This window comes from Strix aluco, chromosome 4 (assembly GCF_031877795.1).
Source record: "Strix aluco isolate bStrAlu1 chromosome 4, bStrAlu1.hap1, whole genome shotgun sequence".
In the NCBI taxonomy this organism is placed as follows: domain Eukaryota; kingdom Metazoa; phylum Chordata; class Aves; order Strigiformes; family Strigidae; genus Strix; species Strix aluco.
The window spans coordinates 33,361,036-33,378,982 of NC_133934.1; positions in this window are offsets into that span (position 1 = coordinate 33,361,036).

Genomic DNA, 17,947 nt, shown 5'->3' on the forward strand with positions numbered 1-17,947 from the left:
GGAAAAAAGGAATAACCCATCAAGCAACTGCAGAAAGGCAAATGCTCTTTGCCCTTTCGGCATCAATGAAGACAACAAAGACAGTTTGACGTAGTACTTCCCAACAGTGTCAAAATTCCTGCATTACCAAATCTGGATAATCCAAGACACCCATCTACCCACAGCTGTCTATACTCTAGCATACTGAACAGTTAAGTGTTTATTATAGTCTGACTCAGACTGTTAGCCTAACTAATACTGTCTTTTCTACAGTGAAAAACAAAGCAGGCATATCTATATGGTTCTTTTTTCCCCATATTAAAAATATCAGTATTTTGAAAAAAGAAGGAAAAGGATAATAGAGAGTTCAACATAAGGACAATGATGCAGTGTGGTATTTCAGGACTGGGGGAGGGACCAACACCGGGGTCAGCGCTGCCTCCAGCACGTGTGACTCACATTGACATTCCTTCAGAAGCCATATATGTGATGCCAGTTGATTTTGGTGGTTCATTCCTCTGGGATTTTCAGGTGATGGGAAGAGTGTGTAAATTCTTGTTGAGTTAGTCAGTGGCGTACATCTGTCTCCATTCTCCCATGTTAGCAAATTATGCTATCTCCTAAAACGTGGCTGCAAGATAGCTTTAGTTTCTCCACTTCATTCTTATTTTAGTCATGTCTGAACTTTGCTCGGACAGTTAGTTTGAGTGTGGATATATGTTCATTTTCTGAAGGAGGTTGGTCTCATTTCTTTAAACAAACTTATTCTGGATAGTAACTAACCGTAGCTATGTGTTAGTCTTTGCTATCAAATCTTCTACTAATGGTGAATTTCTGAAGCCTCAAAATTAAATGGGAATGAGAAATTTATCTGATTAAATTAAAACAGCTTGAATAAAAAATGTTATTTAAGCAAAAGACAGAAAAGATCTTTTTTGGCAGGAGAAAGAAGCATTTCTGAAAAGGTTTGGTTAACAGATGTCACAAGGTTATTAATAGATGATTAGTAAATGGGTTTAGGACAGTTTTATACTAACATATCCTAGAAAAAAGATGAAAAAAAAATGCATAGTAGGATGAATCTTAAATATTCCATTTAGCTTCATTGTTGAGTGCATAAAGATACAAAACAGATGAAAGGTTGATGAAAGGAATTTTTTTCCTATCAAAATGCAACTTTTTGTCATTTTCATCTCCATTTGTTATGTTTCATGTTCACAGAGAGAAAACCTAGAGCCAAGAGGTTACACTTGGTATTGCAGCCATACTTTAAGACCTTTAGAATGCCCTTACCAATTAACCTACTCCTTCAAAATTGCCTCATCATCATTCTTTTTCTACTTTACCTACAGCACAAATTTCCTTTCTGCCTCTCTGGCGTTGTCCCTTCACAGGCTTTTGCATTATTGCCCTCTTCTCTGTTGACACCTCATGCCTGAAACTCATGGCACTTTATAGGTTCAGTTACTGCATGGTTGGATCAGGTCCCTGCAGACCTGTATACCAACTATTTCTTTTATATTATCTAGTTCATCAGTCTTCCTCAAATCACTCCTTTAAGTATTTCCCTCCCCTGCAAAGCCTTATTCCAAAATTTCTTCACCACCTTGGGTATGTGTTGTCAGTGAAGTTTTTAATGTGCCTGAGATGTTTTGCTTGTGTCTGACCTACATTGCAAGGTCCTTAGGGTAAGCTCTGTGTCCTCTTACTTGTTTGTACAATGCTAAGAACACATTCACCACTCACTCAATAATACAGTACATAATAAAATATTATCTATTTTATCACCACAGCTCAAAGCTTGAACAATTTGCTGTTTGGGAAATTGCTGAATTTACAGCCTAAGAGTGGAAGAAATCCTGTTTTCCCAGTACAAGTGTCTCTTTTTCTCCTTGTATCTCAACTATACACAGTATTTTTTTTATGTATTTGGACTTACCCTTCAGCCTGTTGTAGATTTTGAGGCAACTACCTTTCATATTCTTTCAAATTTATTTCTACTCATATTAAATATAATTTGGCCCATTAGCTTCAGAGCTGTACTGAAGCCTTACAATTAACCCTGAAACTGGATGAATTAAATTTATGTTTTATTATGACCTTACACTCAAACTCCATTTACTCAGCTTCATTATTTTTCCATCTCTGTTTCTTGAGAAGCCAGAAAACCTCCCATCAAGATTATTAAGGATGATTTTATGTTAAAGAAAAGATTTCTTCTCTAAACAACTTCAAACTAAAATAACCCAGCATGTTGCTGGGCTGTTCACTCCACAGTTATAACCTTGCACCAGAGATGTAAGATTTGTTGTGTTAATATGGTAACAATACCCCCTTGGAACAAATTTTCTTCAAAGAAGTTTTGACTTTAACAACAGATGCTTCACCACAGAGATTTCTTGTATGAATTTTTAGGACCCAGATTATTTCTTTTTACACAGGCATAACCCAGACATGTTACTCAGCAATCAAATTATTTACTCCAGAGTTAAATGATGCTCTATAGAACTGAAATTCATCCTCATAGAATGAAAGCCTTCCAGGCTGGTGGAAGATAAAATGATAGACCAGTACCTGGTGTAAATCCGGGAGAAGAGCAGATGACTATCCAGTGCAAGAGTATCAGCGCCAGACTGAAGATGAAAAGGCACCCCAGCTCTGAAGTCCTCAGTACAGGAAAGACATGGACCTGTTGGATCAGGTCCAGAGGAGGGCCACAAAAATGATCAGAGGAATGGAACACCTCTCCTGTGAGGAAAGGCTGAGAGAGTTGGAGTTGTTCAGCCTGGAGAAGAGAAGGCTCCACCTTATTGGGATATTTCAGCAGTTAAAGGGGGCTTATGAAAAAGATGGGGACAGACTTTTTTGTAGGGCCTGTTGTGATAGGACAAAGGGTAATGGTTTTAAACTAAAAGAGGGTAGATGCAGACCAGATATAAGGAAGAAATTTTTTACGGTGAGGGTAGTGAAACACAGGAACAGGTTGCCCAAAGAGGTGGTAGATGGCCCTTCCCTGGAAACATTCAAGGTCAGGTTGGGTGGGGCTTTGAGCAACTTGATCTAGTGGAATATGCCCCTGCTCATTGCAGGAGTGTTGGACTAGATAAACTTTAAAGGTCTCTTCCAACCTGTTCTATGATTCTACATCTTTCATACTTGTACTTCATCCGCTTAAGAGCTAGTTTCTCTAAGATCAGGCATAGGCTACACAAGGAAATCCAAGGCAACAAGAAAGACAATGAAAAACAAGTAAGATTGTATAATATGAAACTATCTTACTTCTGGCTTCTGAATTACAGTCTGCTCACTAAACATGAATATACCCAGACTGATCCGGTACCTGTTACTCTGGGCTGATAGAATTATTTCAGTCATGTAATTGTTTTTAATTCTTCCTCTTTAATTTTCCAATATTTCTTGCAGATGTTTGATTCTCCCTTTTTTACTTCCCTATTAATTTTTTCTAAGAATGTTAATTTATTAGCAGAAATAAGTAAATCCATCCTGTAGTGCTGTGGAAAGACTTTGAGTTAATTTTATTAGGCAAACATCCTCTTGTGTATTTCCCATGGCAACCTAAGGTTGTTACATACTCAGCATACTGGTGTTTTTCTGACTTCTTGAGCCTTCTTCCTGTATCATTCTCAGATCTTAAGCTCTTGATTTCTGATCAGTTTCTCTGACATACAAGAGCGGCTAAGAGTAAATAAATGTGGCTAAAAGTTAAAAAGAGTACTCTAAAGCCAAAGGGCCCAGATGAAGATGGGTTTAGGGGCATTTGGAACCAGACACGGATGTAATTTAGGTTTCCACAGTCCAAAAATCAAGTCCAAGACACACGTGAAAATAAGACTAGATATTTACCAAGAGATTGCTATCAGAATCAAATTACAGAGGCTGCCCCTACCTTGAACATCCCATAGTTTGCTTGTTAGGGTAGTTTCCTGAAAGCAGATCATGAATACCTCTTTCTTTGCACTTGAAAGCTTGCATTTTGAATTCTACTCCAAAGACATGGGAACTAAAAGGCTCCAGATCCTTAAATGTTTATATCCTGTATTTGATGTATTGCCAAATCCTTGTTTGAATATAATTATTAAAAAAGAAACCCTCAGCTGTCATCTGCCCATATGAAAATTTATTGTCTGAAAGAAAAATAAAACTTTTACAAAATTTTTTTCTGTTTAATATTAGACACTAACAACCTGTACATGAAAATCGGCATCTTCACTGTGAGTTCAACGACACTCCAGTCCTTACAACTATATTTTTCAACTAAGCTTTCAAATCCGAAACAGAGAACTTCACTTACCCCTGAGACACATACTTGTAATGGGAGGGCAAATTTTGCATATATGTGATTAGGATTCACAAAAGATAACCTAATGAGAAATTGAACATTTAGGATTTCTTATTTGAAATATCTACAATTACACAATGGCAGAGTACAATACACGGTAACAATTTCCTTCTTTAAAGAAATGACTGTTGCACATATCTTTAATATGGTTTATTAAACTTCGTAAAGACATTCCCTGTTCTCTGGAACCAAACTGAGCTGACAGATCCAAAATCTAAACATCTGCCTGTGTCTCTTGACCAGAGACTATTTCTACACTTAGAAGGCTTGCTTTACTTTATCCTCATGCAGAAACCATATCCTGCTTTTCCTATTTTTACATAGCTATTCTTCAGAAAATACTAATAATACAAAAAATGTACAAATTAATTCATCATGAATTAATGTTCACCTTCCTTGTCCAAAAGATGCACCTATGTGACCACTGGATTCTGCCTTTTATCTCAGACTGTTACAGACTACTTTAGTTATTGCAGATACTGCCTCACTATCTGTCATGAAAAAATTCTGCTCATCTGTCATGAGAAGCCCGTTCTCCTACATGAAAAATTATGGAATTTGGAGCTGTTAAAAATGAAAATTTATCTAATAATAAATTGTTACTGAAATGGAAAATCTTAATAGTGACACCATTCCTTTTGTTGTTTGCAAATGAGAGGGAATGAACGGTAGTGGTTTGAAACTTAAAGAACAGAAAAACTAAATCAGAAGTTGAAGCTTCTGTTCTTTACACTGCTAACGAGACTTACTGTATGACACTGACAGAGGCACTTAGCTTCTCCATTTCCAAATCTGCAAATTAAATTAGTACTTGCCTACCTCATTCATTTGTCAGATGACAAAGTCAGTGATGCATGTGAACTGATTAGCAATTTTTAGAGGAAAAGCTTCTTACACAAGTGTGTACCGTAATCTGATATGGAGCCATAGACCTGCAGATAATCTTTCTACTAGAGATTTGGTTTTGGTAGTTAATTTGATTACAGTGATTTGTATAAAATATCAAGACTATACTTGCTTTATTGTTTATTAATTTTTATCTGCAATGGATGATGTTCAGGTGTTCATTCACACAGATGTATCAGTGACTTCAGAAGATAGTGTCATATAAGATTTGGTTTGTTCCTCACAGGTGTTAGTTGTCTTTGTCCCTTCCTTTCAATCTTTTCTCAGATGCTAAGGTTAAGAAATAACTCTATTTCTGCCCTCTGCCCCATCAAAATATTTCTTGCCCCATCCCTCTTGTATAACCTAGAACTTGTAAAATGTTTTTTATAAGAAACTTAGAGGCCATACATTTCTAACATCCTGTTGACAGACAGCTCATTCCCTTTGTTTTGACAAGCATTCCTGTTCAAAGCAAGACCTTAACACAGGTAGCAGAGATAGGTACATAACACTCAGTTAGGACGAAACAGTAATGAAATTGTTGGTCAGAGGAAACAAGAAGATGGGGTAGGTTATTTCTGCTCCTCTGCATACATAATTTAGAGGTCTGATTAGATCCACAAGTGCTCCTAATGATCAGATAGCAGCTAACTTTTAATTTCCCTGTTTCTTTTTTGAATGCTGACCAATAATTTTTTTCCTGAAGATACTGTTATTCCACTTCATTCTGTTTAAATTTCCTCTTTAATTCCACCTTCAAGTAGGAGATTAAGAAAGACAACCAACACGTGGAAGCTTTGGCTTTCTATCACCTTGTAATGAAGCTTGGTTAGTCTTGAAATTACATCTCTTATGGTATGACATGACCTCAGACTGGGGTTTAATTACAAAGTATGCTTTTGTTATTCATTAAAGTCAGGCTGACTATTTCCAAAGAAGAATGAGGAATATTGAAGACCTATTTTCAGGTCTCTAACCCCTTTAATTACTTTCTGTATACAAAAATTACAAAAAACCCTATATATTTCCATAAATTTCCTTGAAACCAAAGAAAGTCTTCTTGAAGACCATTTATCTGTATCATGAAGATAATTAACCTCATCTGAAAGAGTTATTATTTTACTAGGCAACGTTGTACTGTATTCACACATTTTATCATCTATTACAGAGAAGTACTGTCAGCACAGTTCATCTCATACCCATTCTATTCATAAGTGATAGAAGCTTGAACTCTGTAAATCAGTTCAGCTCATAAAAATGAGAGGCTGATAATAACGCATACAGCAAACATGACTGCATAAGCTTTTTGTCATATCCTTTGTTGTCAGAGTTGTTCAGTGAAACACATTCACGGCAACTCAGTACATCTGCTTTATTTAAACCTGATTATGTGCAGCCTTTCAGTTCCTGAAGTTCAGTCACAAGATTGTGTTCTTTCCCTTTTTCTATGTATTCTCTGGCACTACAACATCAGAAGGTTCATGGGTTTCTGTATAGTACATTAGATAGAAAAAAAAATCTTCTCACCTCTCCTCTGCACAGTTCCCATGTCTGGCATCAAATTCATGGTATCTAAAAAGTTTTGATGACCATACTAGATAATTTATATTTTGGATGCTACTGTACATATTCATTTTATGAAGAAGCTTGGCTGGTAAAAACATCTCACTCTTTGTACTTGCTCTGGTTTTCCTTTGTAGTGTTCAAGATACAGAGAATTATCCAGGTAGTCTATATTTTAAAAAGTAAGTCAGTGTTTTTGTTTGCATCACATTTTTGGGAAGACTTTTTCTAAAGATTCCATGTGTTGTTTTGAACTTTAACATCAAAATCTGTTCTAGTTGTAATACAGCAGTTAATAGATATCTTTGCCTTACCAACTGCTGCAGAGCAAAGAGTGAGAGACCATGGTTTGATTTGCTGCTGTTATGGTTCCAGGACCACAAGCTGACCTCATGTCATAACCAGCTGTGACGTATATATTGCCACTTGCCAACCACAGGCATCATGCATGTGTAGAGACGTTCTGGAGAATCTTGCATCCTCATTTCAAGTAGGCACCTCTAGCTGGAGGCCTGTTAGGTGGCTTCAGTATTGGTTCCACCATGAGAGAAATCACTTCAATGTCACCAATGATGTGCTCAAGTGAATATTGCACAGTAATCATAATGTTGCATTTATAAATGCATTTATAAATCTACAACTAGAAGAAGCCTCTAGCACCCTAAATAGCTAATGTAAATATACCAGTTCTGCATCTTGGCTACTAATCTTCTGTGTAATAAAAGCATTTAAAAATATAAGAAACAAAACTCCCAGAAAATTGTCTTTTTTTCATCACAGCAAACCCTTCAGAATGCTGCCAGACATCATAAATACATCCAGCTCTGCACATGGATCAATAACATTCCAGAGGAAATTTACTGTTTGTAGACAAACAGTAAAGATGGGATAAAAATATATTTAGCATTGTCTATATGAAAGTTAGATCACCAATAAAAGTGGTTGATTGAGCAATCCAGTACTATACCAACCTGAATATTGATAAACTTTTCTAATACTAAGTGAGCACTAATTGTCCTATAAACCGTATAGTGTACTAAGCATTCACTGACCTTATTAAAGATTATTTTTACTGCTACAGTGGAGGAAACAACACCACTTTCTCCTCCTGTTTAGACTTCCTTCTAGCTAAATCTGTAATCTTTTCAGCATTGCCTGTGTTTGGGATCAGGCAGACTAAAGACAGATTTAAATCATGTCTCAGTGTTAAAGAAAAACATATTTATTCTCCAAATGAAATTAATTTTCCACTGTTCCTTTTACACTGGGACACTCTCCTCATACCATACTAAAATTGAAATAAAAAGTAAAAAGCTAGAGGCTGATTACATCTTATTTTTTGTCATGTCATAGACCATTCTGTTAACTCTGAGAAAAAAAAAAAATTCACAAAAAAAAAAAAATTAACCATACCGACAGACAATAGCTACATTTTCCAATTTTTTAGTCTCTAGTGGTTCATTCCTTCATTAAGTATAGCATTAAGGCATATTACCTGTACAGTTATAGTGACATAATTCCATAGATTAATGTCACAGTTTAGGAAAAAGGAAAAGATCTCAGTAAAAACTTTCATAAAGTTTCAGAAATTGAGGGGTTGCTGAAGACTTCATCATATTACAAGTTAAAAATCTGTACATGCATGACAAACCACAAATCAGGGCAGACACTATAATTAGACACTTTGAAACTTTCTAATTGCAGGTTCTATGGGAGTCCCAAAAGTTAAACATTAAACTCCAATATATTAATTAACCCATTTTCCCAAAAACTTATTCTGAAAGACAGTCAACCAATTACCATATTTTAAGGTAATAATAAAAATGTTAACACAGACTTACAAACAGTGTTGCTATTTGCATTTGTCATTATGAATTTCATTCTAAAAATTAAATTATATATTTATGTATTAGGATACCATATTTGAATTCACTGTATTCATTTATTTGCTTATTAATATATAAATAAAATGAGAGGAAATAAACATATCCAGTCATTTAATCAGATTGAGTACTGAACTTCGAGAAAAGTCTATAGGAAGTTTGGACTTACATCAACTGTATAATGAGAGGTTAAAAAAAATTATTAAGAAAATTATTATTCTTTATTTTATTATATTTAGTTTGGGTATTTGTAAAAATCTGGAGGTCTAAAATAAAATGAGACTTTTTTTTCAGGTCTAGATGTCTTTAGGTAATAGAAGGTGCCCATTCTGTTACCCTGTTTTTAGGGGTAAGGTAAGGTAAGGCAAAGGAGAACTTAAAAAAAATAGTTCTCGCTAAAAAGAAAACCAACTTGATTTGTACGAGTGAAATGTCCCATTTGACACATGGTACATTTCTCTTCAATACTTGGAGAAAAAGCAAGAAAATTAATTATCTAGATTCAAAGAAATGTTAAAAGATAATTTAATTTTTTATTTGTTACTTGTTATTTGTTTCAGAAGACATGAATGAATATTTTTCATTTCTCTAAAAAAATGTTAGTTTGGTAATTCAAAGGTAGGATTTCCTTCAACACCCCCACTCCTCCTTTTCCATTCTGTTGTCATCATTGTTCTATTTTACGTAAAATATTTACATAGTCATTGAAATAGAAAAGTGGTTTCTTTGTCCTACTGAATCAAGTGTTCATCTGGAAGATTAAACACATGGATTACCATCTGCTACTCAACCAGACAGACTCAGAAAATCTTGGTGGTTGAGGGACTGTCTGGGTAGGTGGAAGTCTTTTGTATTTATGTACCTATTGTCTGGGAAGGAAAATAAATGTGTTTGCTGAGCAACTTAACTGAGGTATGAGATAAAAAGGGAATGTCTTTCTCCTGATGAATTTAAGATTTCCCTTCTTGACTCCAATCAGAAAGGTGGATAATTTCACAAGTACTGTTTTGTAAACTCAAAAATCTAAGTTGTTACACATTTAAAAAACGTTTTTTGAGTGCCTATGTAGACTCTGTTGTTGATTTACGTCATGTGACCACTGAAAGATGATCTGTTGCATGAATATATTAATTTAATTTACAACAGATCACCAAGAAAGAAATGAACAGGATAGATAAGGAAAATCCACCTCTTCACAGACACTTGAGAGTTGTGAAAAACAATGTCAGCTCAGAGAAAAAGTGAAAAAAAAAAAAGAATTGATTTGTTATGTGATTCACCACAAACTGCTGCATAAAAATACAACTGGCCATGTTGGATAAGGGTGAGTGATGTACAAGATACAGTAGTCCAAGGCACAACTGTTGGTGTATTTACTGAAACATTTTGCAGCATGATAGACAAAGCTGAACTAACTGTGATTTAGCAAGCTCAGAGTAACCACAACAGCTAAACTTCATGATATGACTTAAGCATATGTTATAAAAGCCTGCCAAAGACACTGGGTGTCAGTATGGGCCAAATATTACAGCACTGTTGTCTGCACTAGTGAGGGGAAAACTAGTGCAAATATGTTTACTGGAGTGAGAAATTCCGCCATGGCATGATGAAACACAAAAGGCTTCATATCTACAAGTTGGGATAAGGGAAATGAGAAGTGCTTTTAGGAAATTGAAAGAAAGGTGGAACTAGACCATAACAATAGCACGTTGCAGTACAAGCAGGTTTCTATCCATGAGGGTTGTGATCAGAGTAAAGCTGATATAGCTATCTCTAAAATTATCTGACATGGATCCTGCCAAAAAACAGTATTTGAGAGAAGAGAATATGGAACAAAAATTGTGCTGGACTCTGGTTGTCCCTGACTGCCACCACAGTTCATCATACTTTCCAGGCAGCTATGAGAGAAGGTATCCTTGATATGGTTCTGATTTATGCTTGTGGACAAAAAGCTGCCTACAGATGCACGACCAGAATAATACAGAATTACCTTTCTTCCATTCCCAGCCCTGCTGGCCATCTATCAGGACTGGCTAGATACATGGGCGAAGGTTCAGTGCAGAAGGCTCCCTGTCACATGGCCTAAAGAAGAAAAGAAAATACAGCTAGCAAATATGCACCAAGCAAATATAAGAGGTCCTGTAGATGGTGTAAAGAAATTACCCTCTGTACTGTTATCAATGTTCAGGGGCTAGTTGCAGAACTTTATTATTAGTCTTAAGTATTAGGTATTTTCTTTCCAAAGGTATCAATCTAGATAAACACAACAATGTTTAAAAGTGTCTTTCTGATTGAGAGGAAATTCTTTTGGAAATAGGTAGATGGAGGGGTGATAGAGGTGTTTTATACCTTCATAAGCTTATATCTAGTGCTAATATTATACTGAGAGAGCACATATACTAAAAGTATTCACGCTCTTGACTCCCAGTTCTTGAAACAGGAATAGGAGACAGATATCAGTGTGTGAACTTAAAGCATCTCCAAACAAATTCAGTTCTGAGTAATTTTATTTCAGAATTTTTTAACTATTAACATCACATCAGTAAACACAACAAAGTTTCACAAATTACTAATAACATGAAGGGGCAGAATAGCATTAAGTGAAATGGTGTTTAATGACAAATCCATTATTATTCTGGGACCTATCTCACCAATTGTTATTAATATTTCACCACCTCTATTTAGCAATGGAAGAGAAGGAAATGGATTAGAGCTCCTGTCCAAAATAATGTTAAGCTGATTTTAAAAAAACTGTCAGAAAACAAAAACTAAGAAAATCCAGTATTAATTCCCACAGAAGAACTGCCAAAGGCATATTTCAAATTCTCAGGCAGGTGGAAAATACACTGCTTGTTTTCAGTTTTGGTAATATGAAAATCCCACAGAAATAGATTATTTCAATATGAAACAATATCTTCAGGCTTCCTTCTTATCTACTCTTCTGCAGCAGCTACCATAGCATCCAATGAGAAGGGAAACACTGTGATTTTCTTTTTCTAACTTCATCAATTTTAATGTTTTCTCTTATTATTATGTCTATTAGACCTTTCTGTCAATGCTCAAAGTTGGCTTTCACACTCTTGTTCACAAAGCTCTGAGTGAAAGCACTGTGCTGTTCAAAACCTTTTAGATCTACTGCCATCAGTTTCAACACTGAGCTTCAGTATTCCAAGGAGATGTCCTGGTAGACAACTATATCTCTAATACCATATCACAGTTTGGTATAGTTCTTGACATTTTTTGCTATGGAGGATGCAGATTTATGATTAATTGATTAATGCAGTCACTGAAAATGAAGGCTGGAAGACACTGACGGGGATTATGGAAGAAGGACTACATATGTTGTCCATATTAAGCCAGCAGCAGTTTTTTACCCAATAACCTCTGCCAAGTTAAAATGCAGGTAACAGTCAAGAAAAAAACACATCTAAAATTTTAAATATTGTTCCTATTGTTATCTGCAAACTGCTGTAAGACTATGATGGTCTTCCTTCAATTTTAGCTCTAAGACAATGGATCAGTTGTGAGCACTGAGAAAACAACAAAAAAGTAGTATAAATCATGGTACTTAGCTGCAGAAGAATGGCAGTAGTCAAGGAAGAAAGGTTATTCATGTCTGTTCCCCATGAAAACTTTTACTGCAGCAGTGATATTAAGGAGGGTTTATCCTGTGAAACTAGTTTCGGCATCACACAGTCTTAGGGAGACCTTGTGACAATGTGGCTTTTGAGCACCATGGATTATTTCCCTCTGGGTGCTTGCAGCTGAAGGCAGTCTGAGCATCCCAGGAGTTCAGGGGATGTGGTCTCCCGGACTGCATGGGTTTACCAACTGTTACCTACACATTGCTAGGAAATACTCCAAAACCCCAATCAGCCATTAGCCATGGACATCATGCAAAAATATCATGTCAAATGCACTTTCGTACACTTCTCAGCATTTCCCATTGCTTACCAGCAAATACTCTTGTTAAATGTGATTACACAATTTTCTTTCATCCACTGTGGCTAGACTGTAGCAGCAGAACAAACTGTTGACACAGAATTGGAAGTTCTCTTCCTGGATTATCCTTTTCTTTCTCATCTGTGTTTCAAAATGTCTATTTCCCAGACTTAAGGCAGCAATGAATGATGCATGCTACTTACTGCATAAGACTGCCAAAACCTGGCTCCATGTACAAGCAGTCATGAGCAAGAGTCACTTCTGAAGAAGAATGCAAAGAGGTTTAGTAAGGAGCTTCTCTCTCTCTCTCTGACAATTGTTTAGGAGTCAGGTGGCTCTGTATGGTAGGCACCCACCCCTGCTACTCCTAGCAAGATCTGAGCTTATCGCTGGTGTCGTGGTAGGCTTTCTCGCTCCCTTTATCAAATACCAAAAGGAGGGAAGGAGATTATGAAAAATAAGTTTTCATACTGTCCTAGGCCTAGATCAACATGACAGAGAGGACAGGCTGCCAAGTTTCAAAAAAGATGGGTCATTCCTTAGAGGTTACCACATTGTCTGAACTCACTACTTCATGGAGCATACATTGAAGAGGTACCTCTTGAAGAAGCCAGTGTAGACAGATATGTCACAAGAACATAACTCTTATTTTTTGCTGAATTTCAAGTGCAAAAGCACCTTGTCTTCCTTAGGAGATCACATTTCCAAAAAACACATATCAATTTGTCATGTATCTCATTTGTACCATCTAAAATGTATTTCACACAAACATAGACTATATTACTCTAAATGTTGTGATACAATGCTGTTAACAGCAGTTGTATCATTAAACTGTTTTATTGTTGAAAATGAAGAATCTATAAATAAAAATGAAGGAAAGGTATACACATTTACTTCCATCTAAAAAAGCAACAGCTAATTTTTATATTGGTCTCAGGGAAAACTAAAGAGTTTTAGGGAAAGGCAGCAATCACATTCAGCTGCATACTTGATAGTCTGAAGATCCAAAGTATATGTGTCAGAACAATTTCAAGTCTTGTGTTGTATCTTTAGTGAAAAACAATAACTAATTTCCTGTATGACTGATTTTCTTGAGACACAAACAAATAAGCTATTTCCGTTATATAAAATGTGTTAGGTAATGAGGCACCTATTGGTGAGTATTGGTGCTAAAAGTGCATTCAAATAGTTCTGTGGCAAAATTTCTCTCTCTAGTGCCTAGAAATGTGAAGTGTCATTGACCATATTACCTTTGGAACTGCAGTAAAAATGACTGAGAGTATAAAATTTTGGTGTGTGTCATAATAATATTATTTATTCTTTTGCCTTATTTTTATGCTAACTGGATGTCTTATATTCAGAAAAGTTGAACACCCAATAATCTTCCCAGGTGACTTAACTCTATGAAGACATATTATCAATGTCCATAGGAGGCAGAATGCTTTCTAGCAATGGTATGTGATATGCAAACAATTGGCATTTATGGACATGGTTCAGTGGTGGACTTGGCAGTGTTAGGTTTACAGTTGGACTCGATGATCTTAAAGGTCTTTTCCAACCTAAATGATTATATGAATCTATGAATCTGTGATTCTGTGAATTGTGGTTATCTACAAATAAAATATGATTAAACAAAGAGGACAAGTATAAAAGTAAAGAAACACCAGAGCTGATTTTCCATCCTTGTGTTTCCTTTCTTTTTTTTCTCTCTCTTCCTTATCACTTTCTTTCTAACTTTCCTTGTCTTTTCCCTATTTTTCTTTGATGTCCTTTTCTTTCACCTTGTAGTTTTTAATTTCCTAGATGGAGTGATTTCTTTGCTGGGTAATGGAAGTGGTATGTCTTTAGTCAGAATCATTATATATAACTAATATTCAATGTAGTGACATGTCATATATATTGTTGAACTAAATAACAATTAATAGCTGAAGGAAAGCTTTGAAAACTATATCATATGAAAAGTTTCTAGGATTATTTCTTTTAAAGGATTTTCATGAACCATCAGTTACTTCTAGTGCAAGGTTATAGAGTTAATGGTACAATTAAGTCATTTGAAGCCATGGAGTATAATGTGAAATGTGTCTCTCGAATTTTATTATAGAGAATATACGTAACAGGCTGTATTGGCAGTCCTGCTGAATTTACATTGTTCTTTCATTCAGCATTACTAGCAAAAAAATCTCCCTGCTTTCTTCATACCATGTATGTACCTTTGCCCCAGAATCACTTGTTGCTTTTAAAGCATGGCTTCTCTGTTCTTTGAAAGCCCTTCTTTTTTGAAAGTTAATTTCACTAGTGCAGACATGAATGAAAATCGAGCACTTTATAATTTGGCTTTTTATCTGACATTGGGATTGAAGACATAGATATTCTCAGCAACATTGGATTTGCTTATACTCTGAGCTGCTTGTACTGTACTGTAATGCTATTGTATTGTACGAACTCCCTTAACCCCACCTTCCCTCTGTGTCTGATTCTGTGGTGTTATAATCCACATACTAAAACATCATAAGGAAGCAAAAGTTAAATTAAATATGGGCTGTACACATTTTATACCTAAGAAGTAGTTGATCAAAGAAGAGGCATGAAAAGCCGTCAAATCACAGATCAAGAGAACATTGGCTATAGAGGAAACAGGACCAATACAGACTGTTTGACTTAGAAGACTGATAAGCAATGCCAAATGTAATAAGGGGAGGAAATGAGACTTCAAAACTCTAGGGAAAACACCTGAAAAATTGGTAGAAACAATGCCAAAATATTGTAAGTCAGCTGTCATAACAGCATTTTACAGAGAGATGAATGTAAAGAAGATCAGAAGTACCCCTATGGAGGATAAAACATGGATGCCAGAAACTTCCCATCTCTGCTGCTGTGGAATAAAAACTGGGTATATACCCACTTCTATGATGCCAAGCTCGCATTTTATCTTAGATGGCGTGCATAGAAATGCTCTAAGTAACTCTTGACTTATGCCTAAAGATCATAGTCTGCCAAAACACCCTACAGTGGCAGCTACTGTTGTTTGTAGTCGCATCCTTCTTATAACAACTACATGGAGGTCAGAAAGAGACTGGTGGTAGGCTGTCCAGAACAGAAGGCATTTAACCTGATTTTTATATCAATTTAGATGGCCAGAATGAAGCAAAGACAACGGATTAAGAATTGCCTCCTTGATTTTTCTGTTTGCATCATTTTATAATCACTAAAGCAAGGGAAAACATTTCCCCTTCTACTCAGCAACACAGTTGTATAAATTGAGGGTGTGATAGAAGTTATTATTCAGGATTGATTCTATCAGGGAATTCTCTCAGACTGTTAACAACTTGTTCTTCCTTAGAAATAGGAAGGACAAGTACCCTGGTTGATCATTGTCTGTGTTTCTTTTAATTGCTTGCTATGGGCATTGTTTCTTGAACTTCCTTTAGTATCTGTTGGCTAGGATTTCAAGGAGAATGATGATGTCCAGCATACCCTTAAGGTATAAATGAAACCTATTAGAAGCAAAGAAGTGGGTCGTGGTAAGTTTCTTCAGTATGAGCCAAATTCCCTGCCAGTATAAGTGGACATCTGTTCCATTCGTAGGTTGTATTAAAGGACCTTTATGGAAGGGAATCTTTAGTTTTCATAATTTTGTACTCCATGAAAAATACTGTTGATTCACAGAAAAAACCCCACCTCTTCTTCAAAAAAAAATGTGTCTAGTTACATTTTCAACTTGATTTCATGGCTTCAGGTTGTAACATGAATGACTAAATTAATATGTCTGGCTTAAACAATAATGTCTACATACATCTACATTTTAGGGAGATAATTAATGTTGCTGACCAAAAGGAAGTCTATTGGCACATCAGGGACCTAAGCAGTCAGACAGAGATTTTGTGGAACAGTCTGAAGAGCTAAGCTGCCTAAGTTGCACTGGAGTTATAGTTTAGTTGATTAAATGCTGATTTGGCTCTAGGCTCTGACTCCTAATGTCACAGTGGTAAGCTAATTTCTTGCCTGCTCTACATCACCACAGTTCCATTAAAATCAATGTATGAAGTTAATACACTTTAACTTAGTACTGATCTAGGCCAACATTTTTATAAGAACTGGTTTGAGTGAAGGACATCCTAATTAATTACACACAGATATGAGCTGGTTTTACTTTGTTAATGAGAGTCCATTTTTCACAAACAGCTGATACCACTTCTTTTCACCATTAAGGAGTAATCCATCAGAACCTATGGCAAGATAAACAGTGGGCTAAATACAAGTATAGATCTTTGCAGTACTGGAGCTTTCACATTGTGTATCATGTAAATGTATTTAGAATCACAGACTGCCCTTTGTCTGTGGCAGTTTCCCATCAAATTCCCTGGGAGCCTCACATGTAAATCGATAAATCCCTGCTACTACTACCACAATCTTTTAACAGTATAACATGACTGTACAAACCAGGATTTTGAGTTCCCAAGCTTTGAGTTAAAATACCATGAAATCTTTTATTTCAGCTGTACTCATACTCTCCTAAAACACTGAGCAAAATACATAGGAGTATGCATTGAATTGAAACAGATGTATTCCAATATGTTAAATTGTGAGAGAAAGAGAAATAAATGCTAATGAAAGCTCTGCCAGAAATTCATTTCACAGATCTGAAAAATTAATAGACATACAAAATATTCACTCTAGAGTATTGGTTATTTGTTTGTTTGGGGAATTTTTGAACTTAGTGCAGTGTTGGCTACACCCAAGAAACAAGTCAATAAACAGCAGACTAGTTGCATCATTTATCATAAACCAACAGGGCAGAGTGTTCTGAACAGGTTCTAGATCGAATGCTGATACCAAGGTATATCAATTTTTATACATCAGAGATTTTACTTCAAGGAAATTTTGCCTGGCCTTGCAAAATATTCTACAGTTGACTTCAACAACAGATAAATACACTCCATCACCTGTACAATTCATTATGTGTCAAACAATTTACCTCTGGGTCCTTGAACTCCTGTTATCTGTTGGTCTCCTACACATTTATCTCTTCTCTCTCCACTGACTAAGAGAACCTTAGGAGAATTGAAAAACAGGCCCAGCATATATTTTAAAGGAAAGACATGATAATATTTTAATGTATGTAACTAAAGTATAAGCTTATTTTCTTTTTTCATTTGCATTGTTCAGAGGAGGGTTAATCTCTCAAGTTGATAACTTAAACTTTCAACATAGATAGAGACAGAATTACAGATGTGACAGAATCACACAGATGTGATACAAAATAAAATCTAGTTTTGTTTAGAAATCTTAATCAAAACCAAAGAACTTAATTTCCAAACAACACTGACTATCC